This window comes from Globicephala melas, chromosome 11 (assembly GCF_963455315.2).
Source record: "Globicephala melas chromosome 11, mGloMel1.2, whole genome shotgun sequence".
NCBI classification, from domain to species: Eukaryota; Metazoa; Chordata; class Mammalia; order Artiodactyla; family Delphinidae; genus Globicephala; species Globicephala melas.
Window position 1 is genome coordinate 30,111,881 of NC_083324.2, and position 17,076 is coordinate 30,128,956.

Genomic DNA, 17,076 nt, shown 5'->3' on the forward strand with positions numbered 1-17,076 from the left:
ACCGTTTTTTTCCCTTTCCCTTAGAAATGGAAACTCTGATGGAAACTCCTGGAGTATCAGGTATAGCTCTAATCTAATCTTCCTTAGATTAGAACAAAAATAAACCTGTATTAATTGTGTGTGTGCGCTTTAATTCTTGCACCTGTAGCACCCCCAAGCCAATATCACCTTGGAAACGTCATTCCCTCCACCTGAGGGCAACTGAGGCCTTCCCTGAGCAAAAGTCCTCCCAGCAGGAAGGGTTTATGGGGCCTGCTACTCATGGATCCTAGGCAGCCTCTCCATGGTTTTCAGGACCCTGATCTTCCGTCTCCTCTAGGTGAGCCCTAAGTCCTGGCTTTAAAAAACATGACCAATCAATACACAAACCCAGTCATGACGAATCAATGCACAAACCGTTATTCTCACTGTGGAGCGGAACAATTACTAAAATCTATTTGCCAGCAAATGTGCCTCATCTTGTAAATCGTTGGGCCGTTAACCTTAACAATTGATGGTGTGCCATCTCTATCCAATTCAATTAAAGTACACACCAAGGTGATACTTAAGAATGCATTTCAGGCAAAGGAGTATACTATTATATTATTATATCCTCATACATTAAACAACACATTTATTTCCCTTCTTAGAAAAAGAACACTGCATGATAAACACAGGGTAGAGGAGAAGCAAAAGCAGTGATTTTAAGAATAGCTCAAGAGAACTGGAGACGAGAAAGGAGGAATCCCGAGGGCTGCAGCCACCACCCCCTCTGGCGTCGCTGCGGAATTTCTGGGCTTAGGTGAAGGGTGGAGCAGACGGTGCACTCAGACTGTTAGTGCCTTGTGTTCTACCTTGTGACAAAGAAATTCCTAAATTGTTCCAAACAGCTAAGAGTTCACTACCTGTTCCTAGTCTGGCATGACTGTAGCTGAACAGTTTGATGCCAAAAATTAGCAGAAAGTGCTGAGTCCTGACACTGATGCTCTACAGTCTGGGAGGGAGCTTTCTCTTTCCTAAACGTTCTGAGGGTAAGTCAGAGAAAGCTTGCTTCACAGCACTCTCTCTCACTTTTCTTCCTATTTCCCATTTCAGGGGTTAGGCAGGGATTAAATTGGAAAGGATTATAACAGGAAACACGTCTCAATACTTACGGTATGTCACTAGATTAGATAATAAACATGTATATTTTCCTCACAAGGGACTCAAAATTAAGCATCTCTTCCATTTTCTTTCTCCCATAATTCCTCCAACCTGAATCACATTCTAGCTACAGCCAGCACAGCTTAATTCTACTTTCTGTTGCCGCCCTAACAAACTGGCACAGACGGAGTGGCTAAAATAATTCAAGTATATTATTTCACAGTTCTGTGGGTCAGAAGTGTAACACAGCCTCACTAAGCCAAAACCAAGATGTGGGCAGGGTCGCCGGTACCACTTTCTGAAGGCTCCAGAAGACAGCCCATTTCCTTGCTCATTCAGGGGTTTGGAGAATTCAGTTCCTTGAAGTCTGAGTACTGAGGTCCGGGTTTCCTCCCTGCCTGGGAGCTGAGGGCTGTTCCCAGTTGCTGGATGCCACCTGCATTTCTCAGCTTGTGCCCCTTTCTATTTCTTAAAGCCAGCAACAGAGGGACGAATGCTTCAAATCTCTCCTGGCTCTTCTGACACTCCTCACGTTGTGGCCTCTCTTCAGATTTAGCCAGGAAACGTTTTCTGCTCCTAAGGGTTTATCTGATTACACTGGGTGCACCCAGATAATCTAGGGTAATCTTACCATCTCAAGATCCATTACCTTAATCACATCTACAAAATCCCTTTTCCCATGTAAGGTGACATATTACTAGGTGCCAGAAATTAGACAGTGGACATCTTTGGGGGTGAGGGGTGTGCATTATTCAGCTACCACACAAGAGCAGTGCTCATACTGCATGGGCCACTGATAAGAACAGAAGAAGGGATAAAACCTGACTCTTTTCTCCCTGTCCTTTCCCACCTCCTTCCCGAAGCTTCCCTTCTCTACTCTGAAAGCAAAACTTGGCTACTCACCACATTCCCATCCTCCAATGGACCGTCTGGTTGCAGAACTCTCCATGGAGATGGCCAGGAAGACCAGCTTTCCCCACTACCCACTACCAGCGTCTACCCAGCTTCCTCTGCGCCAAATGTTCTTTTCAGCAATTACCCAGTGGTTCCCAAGCATAGTTTGCATAAGAATCACCTGTGGGCACACATTCTAATTTGAAATTTGCTTCTGCTGTGCTGCGGTTGGAGACTCGCTTCACCTGGCACTCAGTGAACTGGAAGCAGATGCTTTGAGAAGTTCTGCTGGCCCAAGAGGGCTGGGAGCAATGGAGGTGCAAATGGTTTAGGAGAGACCCCTGCCCTGGCAGATGATCCCCTGTCCAAAGGCTCTCCAGAACCCCTACTTCTCCTTCTTGTGTAGCCACAAAAGACTCATTTCCTCACAACAGGGAAGAAGAAATTTGACATCTCTGTCTCCATATTGTACCTACCTCTTCTACTGCTTTAACCTGAGTCAGAAGCCTCTGCTTAGCCCTGCGTGTAGAAATGTTAATCATTAAAGGAATTCCGCTTCCAGCTTAAGATTCATGCAAACAGCCCCTCACCCGAAATTTGCCTCCCACAGGGAGATAAGTATGAACAAAAATAACGATTGTCTTGTCAAGATTTATAGGAACTTCACGACCAGACCCACATCAACCAGAGTCAGCTGACCAAGAACAAAGAGTTTTCACAACCCTCCCCTGACGCTTGCTGGTGCCCAGATGTCTGCTGTTGTCTGTCACCTCCTGACTTTAACCCCTTCCTACTTCTCCCTTTCCTAGCATAAAAGCAGCTTGAATTCTACCCCAAATTAAGATGGCTCTTGACAACAATAGTTCGCCATCTTCTCTGTTTGCTGGCTTTCTGAATAAAGCTGCTTTTCCTTCCCCAACACCTTGTCTCTCAACTTTCTGACCTGTCTTGTGGCGAGCAGTACAACCTTGGGCCTGGCCGCCACAAGGGCAGCCACACCTCTTATTTCCGGTGCCACCAGGTCCCTGAGGAGGGCCTTTGGGCAGAGCTCTCACTCAATATGCTTTGATAGTGTATCGTCATGAAAGCACTCTCTCTGGAGTCAGCAGAAAGTTATGTGACGTTTGGCAATTTCCTAGTTGAGGCCCCCCTTTGCTCATCTATCAGATAGGGGTAATAATAGTAATTTACCCCAGAAGGCGTTTATAGAGAGAGTTCAGGGAGACACTGCTGCAAAGCACAGAGCAGAGCTCTCAAGTACTGGATAAAGATGAGCAGGTTTGTTACCACCGATACCATCATTATTCAAGTTGGCCCCACCTGCCCTGTGACCTGGGCAAGTGGCTTGGCCTCTTTAATTCTGGTTCACTCTTCCCAGTAGAAAGAAAAGAGAAAGTCCTTTACCCATTTCAGGAAGTGACATGGAAAATGCATCAAGGCATTTACTTGCCCTGGTAGTTTGCTTCCTTGCCAAAACCTGGAGAAAAACAGCAGGCATGACTATAGAGTTTGTGGGAATTACATATACGATGTTTATGCTATTAGTTTCTGTAGACCAAAAGCTGACAAACTTTTTCTATGAAGGGCCAGATAGTAAATATTTTTGGTTTTGTAATGTACAGTCTTTGTCCCAGCCTCTCAGTTCTGTGGTGTAGTGTGGAAGCGGCCACCCAGACAATACAAAATGAAAGAGTGTTCCCATAAAACTTTCCTTACTTGGCAAAGCAGGTGGCAGACTGGATTGGGCCCACGTACCACAGTTTGCTGACTCCTGTTTTAGACAAGCATCTAGAAGGTCCAGGTTTAGTTCTAGTGAGAGAATCTCTGTTCTGCCCTACATTTTATTGTCTTTTACCGATATTTGTGAATTTACTCTCCTTAAAAGCATATTTCAATAAATATTTATATCCATAGGCATGCCTGAAAATTTTAAATTAAAATTCATATAAATGCTTGGGACATATTCTGAAACCCACAAAAGAAGTTAATATTTAAAGGACCAAGTGTTCTAATAAATAATGAATTTCTTTGGAAGAGTTTGAAAGCTATGGAGCTGTGTGATTTTAGACAAGTTTCTTGCCTTCTCTGACTTTCGGTTACCTCCTCAGTGTAATTCAAGGCCCTAGTAGTCTCTATTTCATAAGAATTAAAATAAATAAGCACATGAAATTAAGTGATATAAAGCTCTAAGCCCAGTGCCTGGTACGTGGAAAACACTCAGGATCACCACCATTGTCCTCTCCTGTCACCATTAGGGACCCGATCATGAGGAGAGTTTCTTATTTATTATAAAATAAGTCAAAATCTATAGAGGGAATCCTATCTAAGGCAACTGCCTAGGTTTCTTCTGAATGGTGAAGTAGACTTTGGGGGGCAGTGATTAGCATTCTGAAAAACTCTCTCAAGATTAAAAGTGATTCAGTAAACCCATTTCATGGCTTACAAATTGCAGGCCAATGGGTTCAACAGCTGGGTTGGATTTAATTATTATAGTATCTAAATTTTAAAAATTTGAATGTATTTGAGCCATAACCTCTCAGGTAACCACAGCTCACTGCTGTCTTGATAGAAAGTAGCTACACACTGCCATCATTCTGGCCCTGACTCAGTATCTAACTTCTGGTCTAAATTTTTAATGCTACGTTTTACTATTACAACCCCACCTTCTTATGTCATGATCTCATGGCCGTCAATACATTTAGAGGAAGAATCTTTATCTTTTCAAAAACATATGGCCACTTCCCAGAACTAATGTCATCCAAGGCTGCCAACAAATGATGTAATGAGACAACTTAACTGCACAATGAGATGTTCCTTCCTTGCTTGTAGCTGCCAGACCTCACATATAAAAGCTGTTTGAGACTGTTTCCCCTCTCTCTCTCTCTCTCTCTCTCTCTCTGAGGACGTACGAGAGATTACCATAGAAAACGCACTTCAGCTGTGGAGTAATTTGACTTGGGGAATGGCTCAGGTGGGGCATGAGGTTTTCTCTTCCATGACTAGGGTCAGACAAAGAGACAAATGGCAGAGGTCAGGCTGGCAAGAGTCCTGGATGGACGCCCCTACTATATGATTTTCTCGTCATTGCTCCTAAAACTGCATTAAGGTAGAGCAGATGGTGCATCCAATCTGTGCCCACCATCCAGCAAGCCAGACGAGGCTCTCACTGATACTTGCTCACAATCTTCTGTAACCTTACTTGGCCCTGGACTTTCAGCTGATGAGCGCTTAATGCGCATTGGTGTCCTGAAGCTACAGAGCAGGCATTCAATGAACTCACTTCACCTAAACCAGACCGTCAGGAAGATAGTAACATTGGTAATAATATTATTAATATGAGCAAAAAGTAATAAGAAATTTTTTAAAAATATAAGTCAGATCTTGTCACTTTCCTGCTCTGAAACCTCCAATGTGTACTCATTCACCTGAAGTAAAACCAGACTTTCTGTGAAGCCTGCAAAACCCTGCAGGACCTGGCTGGCTCTTCCCTCCCTGCTCCAGTCTTACGTTTTTTTTATTCTAACAGTCTTATTGAGATATAATTCATGTTCCATCCAATTCATCCGTTTATTTTTTAAAATTTTTATTGGACTATAGGCGCTTTACTATGTTGTGTTAGTTTCTACTGTACAGCAAAGTGAATCAGCTATTTGTATAAATATATCCCCTCTTTTTTGGATAGCATACAATTCAGTGGTCTTCAGTATGTTCACAAATGTATGAAACCATCACTGCAATTTTAGATCGTTTCTATCATGCTAAAAAATAACACTGTACCTATCAGCAGTCACTCCTCACTTCTGACCTCACAGACCCTGATAACCACTGATCTACTTTCTGTCTCTATAGGTTTGCCTATGGTGGACATTTCATATAAATGCACAATATGTGGTCTTGCATGACTGGTTTCTTTCAGTTAGCATGATGTTTCTAAGGTTCATCAATATTGTAGTATATATGAATACTTCATTCCTCTTCATGGTTGAAAAATATTCCATTGTAGGGATATACCATGGTTTGTTTATTCATTCATTGGCTGATGACATTTGGGTTGTTTCCATATTTTTTGGCATTATGAATAGCGCTGTTGTGAACATTTATGAATAAGGTTATGCGTGGATATATGTTTTCATTTTTCTTGGGTATGTACCTAGTAGTGGTATTGCTGGGTCACATGGTAATTCAATGTTTAAACTTTTTATCAATTTGGGGAAATTTTCATCCATTATTTGTTCATATATTTTTTCTGCCCTTTTTTCTCTCTCTTTTCCCTCTGGTACTTCCAAATGCATACATCTAAATAACTTGGATTTCATCACAATGAAAAGCTTTTTCCTCAAGGATACCATCAGGACAGTGATAAGGACTGTTTTCCAGGGTGGCTGCACCACTTTACATTCCCATCAGCAGTACATGAGGGTTCTGATCTCTCCACAACCTTACCTACATTAGTTCCCACTTCTCTTTTTGGTTAAAGCCACCCTGGAGGTCTCTTCTTAGGCCTGCCTCTCAGACAAAATCCTTGAGTCCCTTCCCCACAGCTGGGTCAGGGGTAGTGGTCTGCTTCTTTCAGAGTGACACCGCTGCTTTATATGCTGGGTGCCGGGCTGGGATGGCATCCTCTGATCTTCCCCCCTTACCTTCCTAGCGTGGAAGCTCCAACCTGTGAGCAAACTAGGCGAAGGTAAGGGGTCCCCAGTATTCTCCACAGCTTGGGTAACACCTCTTCCCAACACCTTGGCGATACTCACCTGGAATTTAGCCTCTGCAACATGCAGCTGCGGGGCAGGGGAAGGAGGGAATGAGTCCTGACTCTAGTGCCTCAGACTCTCACTGTTCTTACCGAGATTTAATTGATTTTCTTGAATAAGTATTTATTTGCTGTGTGCCCCTAGGACAATCAAGGAGTTTTCAGGTAGTTTAAATGGTTAGTGTTTGTTTTTTTAAAAAAATTTTTCACGAGTTATGGTTGTTTTGCTGTGGGGAGGGTCCATGAGACTCATCACATCACCATTCTGGAAGTTGTCTCCCCCTCCCCCTTCATCTTGGGCCTCCCTTCCCCTCCGACTCCCTGCTCCTGGATGAGAAGCATATATGCAGGGCTTATCACTGCAGCTGGATCTCTGCACTTACTGTTCCCTCAGGCTGGAAAGTTCTCCCTTGAAGTGAACGCTGCTGCATCTCTACCCAAGTGCGGTTTCCACCTTGATCCCTGCAGGCAGAGTCCCTTCCCCTCATGACACAAAGAAAATTCTCATTACTCTAGAGCAGAAGTCAGAAAACTAAAGCCCGTGGGCCAAATTTGTCACACTGCTTGTGTTTGTACAGCCCACAGGCTAAGAACTGTTTTTATACTTTTGAATAATTGAAAAGAATACTTCATTACACATGAAAAGAACTGCAAATTTGAGTGCCTATAAATAATGTTTTGTTGAAACACAGTTCTGTCCATTTGTTTACTTTTTGTGTGTAGCTGCTTTCACACAACGAAGGCAAACTTGAGTAGTGGCACACTATAAATCAGTGACAGAATTATGACTTGAAAGCATTTTGAGGCCACATGTATCACCTATCCACGTAAAGACATTTTCAAAGATGAAATATGTAAAATCTCCTATCGGCATTCACAGACAACATTTGCAATTTATTTGGTGACAGGAAACACTATCTTTGAGCCTCAAATAATCAAAATGATATCCCTCCCAAAAGAAGTCCATTCTTCTATTAGTAGACCTATATTTTTTAAATGGATTTAATTATTATTCTATTTTGAATTTCATCAATCCACAAAAATTTTGTGGGAATTTGTTTTATCTTGTTGTATAAGCACCTACATAATATCCTCAGTTTTGCCTCTTGACCCACAAGTCTAAAATATTTCCTAATTCATTACAGAAAACGTTTGCTAATCATGGTGATTCTGTTCCTTTGCTGGTGAATGATTTTAAGGGTAAGCATTTGGCCCAGTTCTGACCAATAAGATGCAAGAGGAAATCTGCTGGGAACACTTCTGGAAATACTATCTTCTTTCTCTGGATGTTATTTCAGATGTGGTGCTGGGAACAGTGGTAGCCGTGAGGGGAGATAGTCTGAGGACCAAGCCAACTCTTGGGAATGGAAGAACGTGGGTCCTTGTGCTGTGGTTGAGCCCTGAGTTAGCCCACCCTAGAACCGTCCTAACTGGGACTTCTTGTTATGTGAAGCAGTAAATATTCTTATTACTTCAACCATTCAAATCAAAGTTTTCTGCTACTTATTGTCCAGCACATTCTAATTGCTATCACCTTGGAGCATCTCATGGCTCCTTCTCATCATACAGGGGTCAGGACACAGGCCCCCTCCTCAGAAAGTCCTTTCCCAGCCACCCTCAGGCAGTAGCCTGTGATGTCTCCCCCAACCCCCTTAGTCACTCTTCTTAGCCTGTATCACCATCTGTAATTATCTTACTAGGCAGTCTCCCCTCATTCAAGTATAAGTTTCCTGAGATTTGCCTGGGCTCTTAGAACAGAGTTTGACACCAAGTAGGCGCTCAATAAGTATTTGTAGAATGAATAAAAAAATACTACTGGGCTTCCTTGCTGGCGCAGTGGTTGAGAGTCCGCCTGCCGATGCAGGGGACACGGGTTCGTGCCCTGGTCCGGGAAGATCCCACATGCCACGGAGCGGCTGGGCCCGTGAGCCATGGCCGCTGAACCTGCGCGTCCGGAGCCTGTGCTCCGCAACGGGAGAGGCCGCAACAGTGAGAGGACCGCGTACCGCAAAAAAAAAAAAAAAAAAAAAAAAAAAAATACTACTAATGTTTTAACTGATATTTCATAGCTTTAAATGTTAGTAATATTTATAAAATTACTAAGAAATATTAATGTTGACTACTAATAAATATGTATACTGTTCATTAGTCAAGCTAACATTTCCGTAAGTGTTTAGCACATGCCATACTCAGGGCCAGAGCTTATCACAGGTCCCTCAGTGAATCTTTGTAACAGTGTTACATCACAGAAGACTGCCTACTTCCATTTTCTTCATTACCATCTATACTACTAGTACAAGCAAGGACAATAAGGTAACAACAATAGACATTTTTAAAAACCAACAAACTTAAACTGGACTCATTGTTCTGCCCCGGGACCTTTCTAGTGGGAAACTGCACTGAACCACGGTGGTTTTCTTCCAGTCCTCAACCTCACCTGCCCACAGAAGGAAATTCCAGCAGAGAGCACACTCACCAGGGAGACATTTCCAACCCAATCTACCAGGGCAAGTAACGCTGGTTTTGGCATCTGACTTGACGCCTGCCCTTTCCTTCTCAAGAAGGCTCTGTGGTGACACACGGTAATTGCCCAGTTCCTCTCGGGGTCCTAGAGTTATGCAGACAGGCTGTAGCAAATCTCCCGCTATCTTCTGATAACTTCTCTAAGAGCTGGCCAGTTACCTTCTCCCCTGTGTCAGCTTCTGGGATGTTGGTTAACGTGATTGTTTTCCCCAAAAAAGTTACATCTTGGTTTCTGCAGGATCTCTGCTTTAAACCTAATAATTTTCTATGACACCAACTCACCGTGCCAAATTCCTGAGGAGTATCTCAGAAAGGGCATGTATCTAATAATTAATGTGCATTCCCCTAGGTCAAGAGTCTCCGTAATTCTAACTACTATTTTCAGAGCAACAATGATCCTTTCTGTGTCCTTTTATCAATAGTAAGTCTGAAGAGTGTATTTAGGATGATTAACTTAAAAGATACGTTCTGTGGGCTCTATGGCATCCTCAAATTTCACTTTAGCGGTTCCTGGAACTCTTCAAAGAGGTGGGGAAGGGGACTTATATTTTAGTCTGGCGCTGTCAACAGAACTTTCTGGATGATGAAAATGTTCTATATTTGCACCGAACAATACAGTAGCCACCAGCCATAAGTACCTATGAGCCAGTGAAAAGTGGCTAGTGTGACTAAGGAAGTATATACATATATATACTTTTATTTGGGGGGTGGGCTTGGACTTGTTTTGTTTTATTTATTTATTTATTTATTTGGTTGCGCTGAGTCTTAGCTGTGGTTCACAGGCTCCTTAGTTGCAGCTCGCTGGCGCCTTAGGTGTGGCACGTGGGCTCCTTAGTTGTGGCAGACATGTGGGATCTCCAGTTCCCTGACCAGGGGTCAAACCCAGGCACCCTGCATTGGTAGCATGGAGTCTTATCCACTGTGCCACCATGGAAGACCCCCTGAACTGGTGTTTTTTAAGAGGAAAAAACAAGATATGTTACTCTCACTATGTCCCAACTTTGTAATTTTTATGAGATACGGTGACTTAGGAAAAATATTTTGTTTAGTAATGTTTCCTCTTAACTTCATCTGTTCTTTTTATCTGAGTGGGCTATTTCTTTTTTTTTAATTTAATTTAATTTATTTTTTCTACAGCAGAATCTTATTAGTTATCTATTTTATACATATTAGTGTATATATGCCAATCCCAATCTCCCAAAACATCCAACCACCACCCCCCACTCCACCACTTTCCCCACTTGGTGTCCATACGTTTGTTCTCTACATCTGTGTCTCTATTTCTGCCCTGCAAACTGGTTCATCTCTACCATTTTTCTAGGTTCCACATATACGTGTTAATAAATGATACTTGTTTTTCTCTTTCTGACTTATCTCACTCTGTATGACAGTCTCTAGATCCATCCACGTCTCTACAAATGACCCAGTTTTGTTCCTTTTTATGGCTGAGTAATATTCCATTGTATATATGTACCACAACTTCTTTATCCATTCATCTGCTGATGGGCATTTAGGTTACTTCCATAACCTGGCTATTGTAAATAGTGCTGCAATGAACATTGGGGTGCATGTGTCTTTTTGAATTACAGTTTCTCCGTACATATGCCCAGTAGTGGGATTGTTGGGTCATATGGTAATTCTATTTTTAGTTTTTTAAGGAACCTCCATACTGTTCTCCATAGTGGCTGTATCAATTTACACTGCCACCAACAGTGCAAGAGGGTTCCCTTTTCTCCACACCCTCTCCAGCATTTGTTATTTGTAGATTTTCTGATGATGCCCATTCTAACTGGTGTGAGGTGATACCTCATTGTACTTTTGATTTGCATTTCTCTAATAATTAGTGATGTTGAGTAGCTTTTCTTGTGCCTCTTGGGCATCTGTATGTCTTCTTTGGAGAAATGTCTATTTAGGTCTTGCCCATTTTTGGATTGGGTTGTTTGTTTTTTTAATATGGAGCTGCATGAGCTGTTTATATATTTTGGGGATTAATCCTTTGTCCATTGATTCATTTACAAATATTTTCTCTCATTCTGAGGATTGTCTTTTTGCCTTGTTTGTAGTTTCCTTTGCTTTGCAAACACTTTTAAGTTTCATTAGGTCCCATTTGTTTATTTTTGTTTTTATTTCCATTACTCTAGTGGGTGGATCATAAAAGATCTTGCTATGATTTATGTCAAAGAGTGTTCTTCCTATGTTTCCCTCTAAGAGTTTTATAGTGTCCGGCCTTACATTTAGGTCTCTAATCCACTTTGAGTTTATTCTTGTGTATGGTGTTAGGGAGTGTTCTAATTTCATTCTTTTACATGTAGCTGTCCAGTTTTCCCAGCATCACTTACTGAATAGACTGTCTTTTCTCCATTGTATATCCTTGCCTCCTTTGTCATAGATTAGTTGACCATAGGTGCATGGGTTTATCTCTGGGCTTTTTATCCTGTTCCATTGATCTATATTTCTGTTTTTGTGCCAGTACCATATTGTGTTGATTACTGTAGCTGTGTAGTACAGTCTGAAGTCAGGGAGCATGATTCTGCCAGGTACGTTTTTTTCCCTTAAGATTGCTTGAGCTATTCGGGGTCTTTTGTGTCTCCATACAAATTTTAAGATTTTTTTTGTTCTACTTCCATAAAAAAATGCCATTGGTAATTTGATAGGGATTGCATTGAATCTGTAGATTTCTTTGGGTAGTATAGTCATTTTCACAATATTGATTCTTCCAATCCAAGAACATGGTATACCTCTCCATCTGTTTGTGTCACCTTTCTTTCATCACTGTCTTATGGTTTCCTGAGTACAGGTCTTTTACCTCCTTAGGTAGGTTTATTCCTATGTATTTTATTCTTTTTGTTGCAGTGGTGAATGTGATCGTTTCCTTAATTTCTCTTTCTGATCTTTAGTTGTTAGTGCATAGGAATGCAAGAGATTTCTGTGCATTCATTTTGTATCCTGCAACTTTACCAAATTCACTGATTAGCTCTAGTAGTTTTCTGGTGGCATCTTTAGGATTATCTATGCATAGTATCATGTCATATGCAAATAGGAACAGTATCTATGTAGAGTATCATGTCATCTGCAAAAAGTGACAGTTTTACTTCTTTTTTTCCAACTTGTATTCCTTTTATTTCTTTTTCTTCACTGATTGCCATAGCTAGGACTTCTAAAACTATGTTGAATAATGGTGGCAAGAGTGGACATCCTTGTCTTGTTCCTGATCTTAGAGGAAATGCTTTCAGTTTTCCACCATTGAGAATGATGTTTGCTGTGGGTTGGTCATATATGGCCTTTACTATGTTGAGGTAGGTTCCCTCTGTGCCCACTTTCTGGAGAGATTTTATCATAAATGGGTGTGAATTTTGCCAAAAACTTTTCTGCATCTATTGAGATGATCATATGGTTTTTATTCCTCAATTTGTTAATATGGTGTAACACATTGATTGATTTGTGTATACTGAATAATCCTTCATCCCTGGGATAAATCCCACTTGATTGTGGTTTATGATGGTTTTTTTTTTGCAGTACGCGGGCCTCTCACCATTGTGGCCTCTCCCGTTGCGGAGCACAGGCTCCGGACGTGCAGGCTCAGTGGCCATGGCTCACGGGCCCAGCCACTCTGCGGCATATGGCATCTTCCCAGATTGGGGCACGAACCCGCGTCCCCTGCATCGGCAGGTGGACCCTCAACCACTGCGCCACCAGGGAAGCCCCCTATGATGCTTTTAATGTGTTGTTGGATTCTGTTTGCTAGTATTTTGTTGAGGAGTTTTGCATCTGTATTCATCAGTGATATTGGTCTGTAATTTTCTTTTTTTGTAGTATCTTTGTTTGGTTTTGGTATCAGGGTGACGTGGCCTCGTAGAATGAGTTTGGGAGTTTTCCTTCCTCTGCAAATTTTTGGGAGAGTTTGAGAAGGATGGGTGTTAGGTCCTCTCTAAATCTTTGATAGAATTCACCTGTGAAGCCATCTGGTCCTGGACTTTTGTTTGTGGGAAGATTTTTCATCACAGTTTCAATTTCATTACTTGTGATTGGTCTGTTCATATTTTCTATTTCTTCCTGGTTCAGTCTTGGAAGGTTATACCTTTCTACGAATTTGTCCATTTCTTCCAGGTTGTCCATTTTATTGGCATAGAGTTGCTTGCAGTGGTCTATTAGGATGCTTTGTATTTCTGCTGGGTCCGTTGTAACTTCTCCTTTTTCATTTCTAATTTTATTGATTTGAGTCCTCGCCATTTTTTTCTTGATGAGTCTGGCTAAAGGTTTATCAATTTTGTTTATCTTCTCAAAGAACCAGCTTTTAGTTTTATTGATCTTTGCTATTGTTTTCTTTGTTTCTATTTCATTTATTTGTGCTCTGATCTTTATGATTTCTTTCCTTCTACTAACTTTGGGTTTTGTTTGTTCTTCTTTCTCTAGTTCCTTTAGGTGTAAGGTTAGATTGTTTATTTGAGATTTTTCTTGTTTCTTGAGGTAGGCTTGTATTGCTATAAACTTCCCTCTTAGAACTGCTTTTGCTGCATCCCATAGGTTTTGGATCGTCGTGTTTTCATTGTCATTTGTCTCTAGGCAATCTTTGATTTCCTCTTTGATTTCTTCAGTGATCTCTTGGTTATTTAGTAACGTATTGTTTAGCCTCCATGTGTTTTTGTTTTTAACATATTTTTTCCCTGTAATTGATTTCTAATCTCATAGTGTTGTTGTTGGATAAGATGCTTGATATGATTTCAATTTTCTTAAATTTACTGAGGCTTGATTTGTGACCAAGGATGTGATCTATCCTGGAGAATGTTCCATGTGCACTTGAGAAGAAAGTGTAATCTGCTGCTTTTGGATGGAATGTCCTATAAATATCAATTCATTCTATCTGGTCTCTTGTGTCATTTAAAGCTTGTTTTTCCTTATTAATTTTCTTTCTGGATGATCTGTCCATTGGTGTAAGTGATGTGTTAAAGTTCCCCACTCTTATCGTGTTAATGTGGATTTCCTCTTTTATAGCTGTTAGCAGTTGCCTTATGTATTGAGGTGCTCCTATGTTGGGTGCATATATATTTATAACTGTTATATCTGCTTCTTGGATTGCTTCCTTGATCATTATGTAGTGTCCTTCCTTGTCTCTTGTAACATTCTTTATTTTAAAGTCTATTTTATCTGATATGAGTATTGCTACTCCTGCTTTCTTTTGATTTCCATTTGCATGGAATATCTTTTTCCATTGCCTCACTTTCAGTCTGTATGTGTCCCTAGGTCTGAAGTGGGTCTCTTGTAGACAGCATATATATGGGTCTCTTTTTTGTATCCATTCAGCAAGCCTGTGTCTTTTGGTTTGAGCATTTAATCCATTCCCATTTAAGATAATTATTGATATGTATATTTCTATTACCATTTTATTAATTGTTTTGGGTTTGTTTTTGTAGGTCCTTTTCTTCTTTTTTTTTTTTCAGAAAGGTTCAATTTAATGAAGTTTGTTGCCATGGACAATACATGATGGACAGACAGCTTTCTGGGCAAAAAGCATTAAGGTAAGATTGAGCTAGATGCAGAATCCTAGCAGAACATTTACCTAGGAGGTGGAAAACAACGTGGTGGTGGAGATCTAAAATATAAATGACATTTCCTCAACTCCAAGTTGCATATTGGCTAATTATCAAACTAAGGATGAAAGGCTTATGAGGAATATTTCATTTTAATGTTTATGTAGAGAATGGCCATAGTGAACTATAATTCTCTAGCTGCATTGTACAGTATAAGGCAGAAGTTTGAAATATTTCCCACCCAAAATGCATTATAATTTTGTTAATCTCTTTCTTAATAATCAGTTTGAAAACCATCTGAACAGAAAAGGCTATTTTTGTTCTGTTTTAATTTCTGAAATTTAGTTTTTCAATTTTGAAGCTTCACTTTTTTCCCAACATCCCCCAAACAGCTGTAGACATGAAGTGGTGTCCATGTGTCAAAGAGCTCGTCAAGGAAAGTTGCCAGTTGGTTTCTATACTGATGCCAACAGCCAATTTTGTCAACCAAAGGTTCGATCTTATGAAGAACTAAAACGAAAACTAGTCATCCTGTTTTTACAGCAATTCAGTGGTATCCGGTATGCAGTGTCTACTCCAATGTTGAAAACAGGGCAAAGTGCCGTAGGACTTAAAAGTTGCTTGTGACAGATCCAGTCAAGAAGACAGTGAAACTAACCCAGGTGTCATTCACTCCAAGGACTCAGCTGCTTCACTGGGAGGGGTGTGGCCACATTCTTCCCTGTGTGTGTGAAGTTACATAATGTTCACGATATTTACAGTAAGAAAGGGAGCTTCCACTGCTCATGATGTAACTTACTGACAGCAAAAAAAATTAGTCATGCTTTTCATATCACACGACGGTGGCAAGACGAGAGAACATGCTTGTCTAACACTGTTTGGTTAAGTTATTAATCTCTGAAGACAAAGCATCAGCAACTGAATGGAAGGCCAGAGATCAGCTCCTCTTCTTTAGTGTAGCTATTCAATCTTCAGTAAATGTTACAAGATCCTTTCACATATGCAGCTATGGCGTTTCTGTGACAGGGCGTTTCTGTTTCAAAGTGTCAATGAGGGATAAGACCCCTCGTTTTACATTGGTTGTGACTCTCCTGGTCACAGAGTCTGCTGGCGGAGGAGGTGGTCGAACTTTCTGTGAAGGCGGCCTGGCTACCAGGCACTTCTGGTATCGTAACATGCAGGCAGCCTGCACTGCCTCGGACACGTTACTGGCATTAGGCTCGCACCAGAAAACATGGCACTCAAAGTGCTGGTTCCCAGTGTCCATGATGAAGGCAAACGTATGCACATCCTTCCCGACGCCCATGAAGGACAGGAATCGCACCCGACACTCCACCAGGATCTCCTCTTCATTCTTCTCACTGATGACAGTCACAGTAGCATCGGCCACATTCATGTTCACTGAAGGCCAGTCCTCCTTGCTGGATGAGGTCATAAGACTTTCTATGGCATTGTTCAGGGTATCCATTCCGACTGGTTTGTCCACAGGTAGCATGCCCAAGTACTGCACGTGGAACTCTTGGACCAGCTCAGTCTTTGGTGTTGGAAAATCTACTTGCAGGGGCACGTCGAGGTTCACGTGGGCCCTTTCCTGCCGGGAGCTGCAGGCCAGGGCTTTGGCGTTCTTCCGTTCGGCCATGATCTTGGAACAGATTTCGTGGAGACTTGTGGCAATGGCTTTTGCTGGTGTGTCACATCGAAATACATGACATTTCAAAATTCTTGTGTCTTTGTCTCTTGTTACATAAGCAAAATCTCTTGGCCTCCCGGGCGGCCCCGGGGCTGGGCGAGGATGCCGCCCCCGTGCCGGGGACGAGACCAGGTTGCGGGCACCAGCCACCCCGGAGCGGTCGCTCACACCAGCTGCTGTGCGTTCCTTCCGTCTCCCTTTTCTTCTTTTGTGTTTCCCACTTAGAGAAGTTCCTTTAGCATTTCTTGTAGAGCTGGTTTGGTGGTGCTGAATTCTCTTAGCTTTTGCTTGTCTGTAAAGCTTTTAATTTCTCCATAGATGCTGAATGAGATCCTTGCCGGCCAGAGTAAAATTGGTTGTAGGTTCTTCCCTTTCATCATTTTAAGTATATCATGCCACTCCCTTCTGGCTTGTAGAGTTTCTGCTGAGAAATCAGCTGTTATCCTTATGGGAGTTCCCTTGTATGTTATTTGTTGTTTTTCCCTTGCTGCTTTCAATAATTTTTCTTTGTCTTTAATTTCTGCCAGTTTGATTACTATGTGTCTCAGTGTGTTTCTCCTTGGGTTTAT

General features: G+C 41.5%; 1 pseudogene; it reads right to left on the reverse strand.

The window, feature by feature from the left end:
- Positions 1 to 14,751: 14,751 nt before the first annotated feature.
- On the reverse strand, positions 14,752 to 16,579 carry LOC115859149 (amyloid beta precursor protein binding family B member 2 pseudogene; annotated as a pseudogene).
- Positions 16,580 to 17,076: the final 497 nt, after the last annotated feature.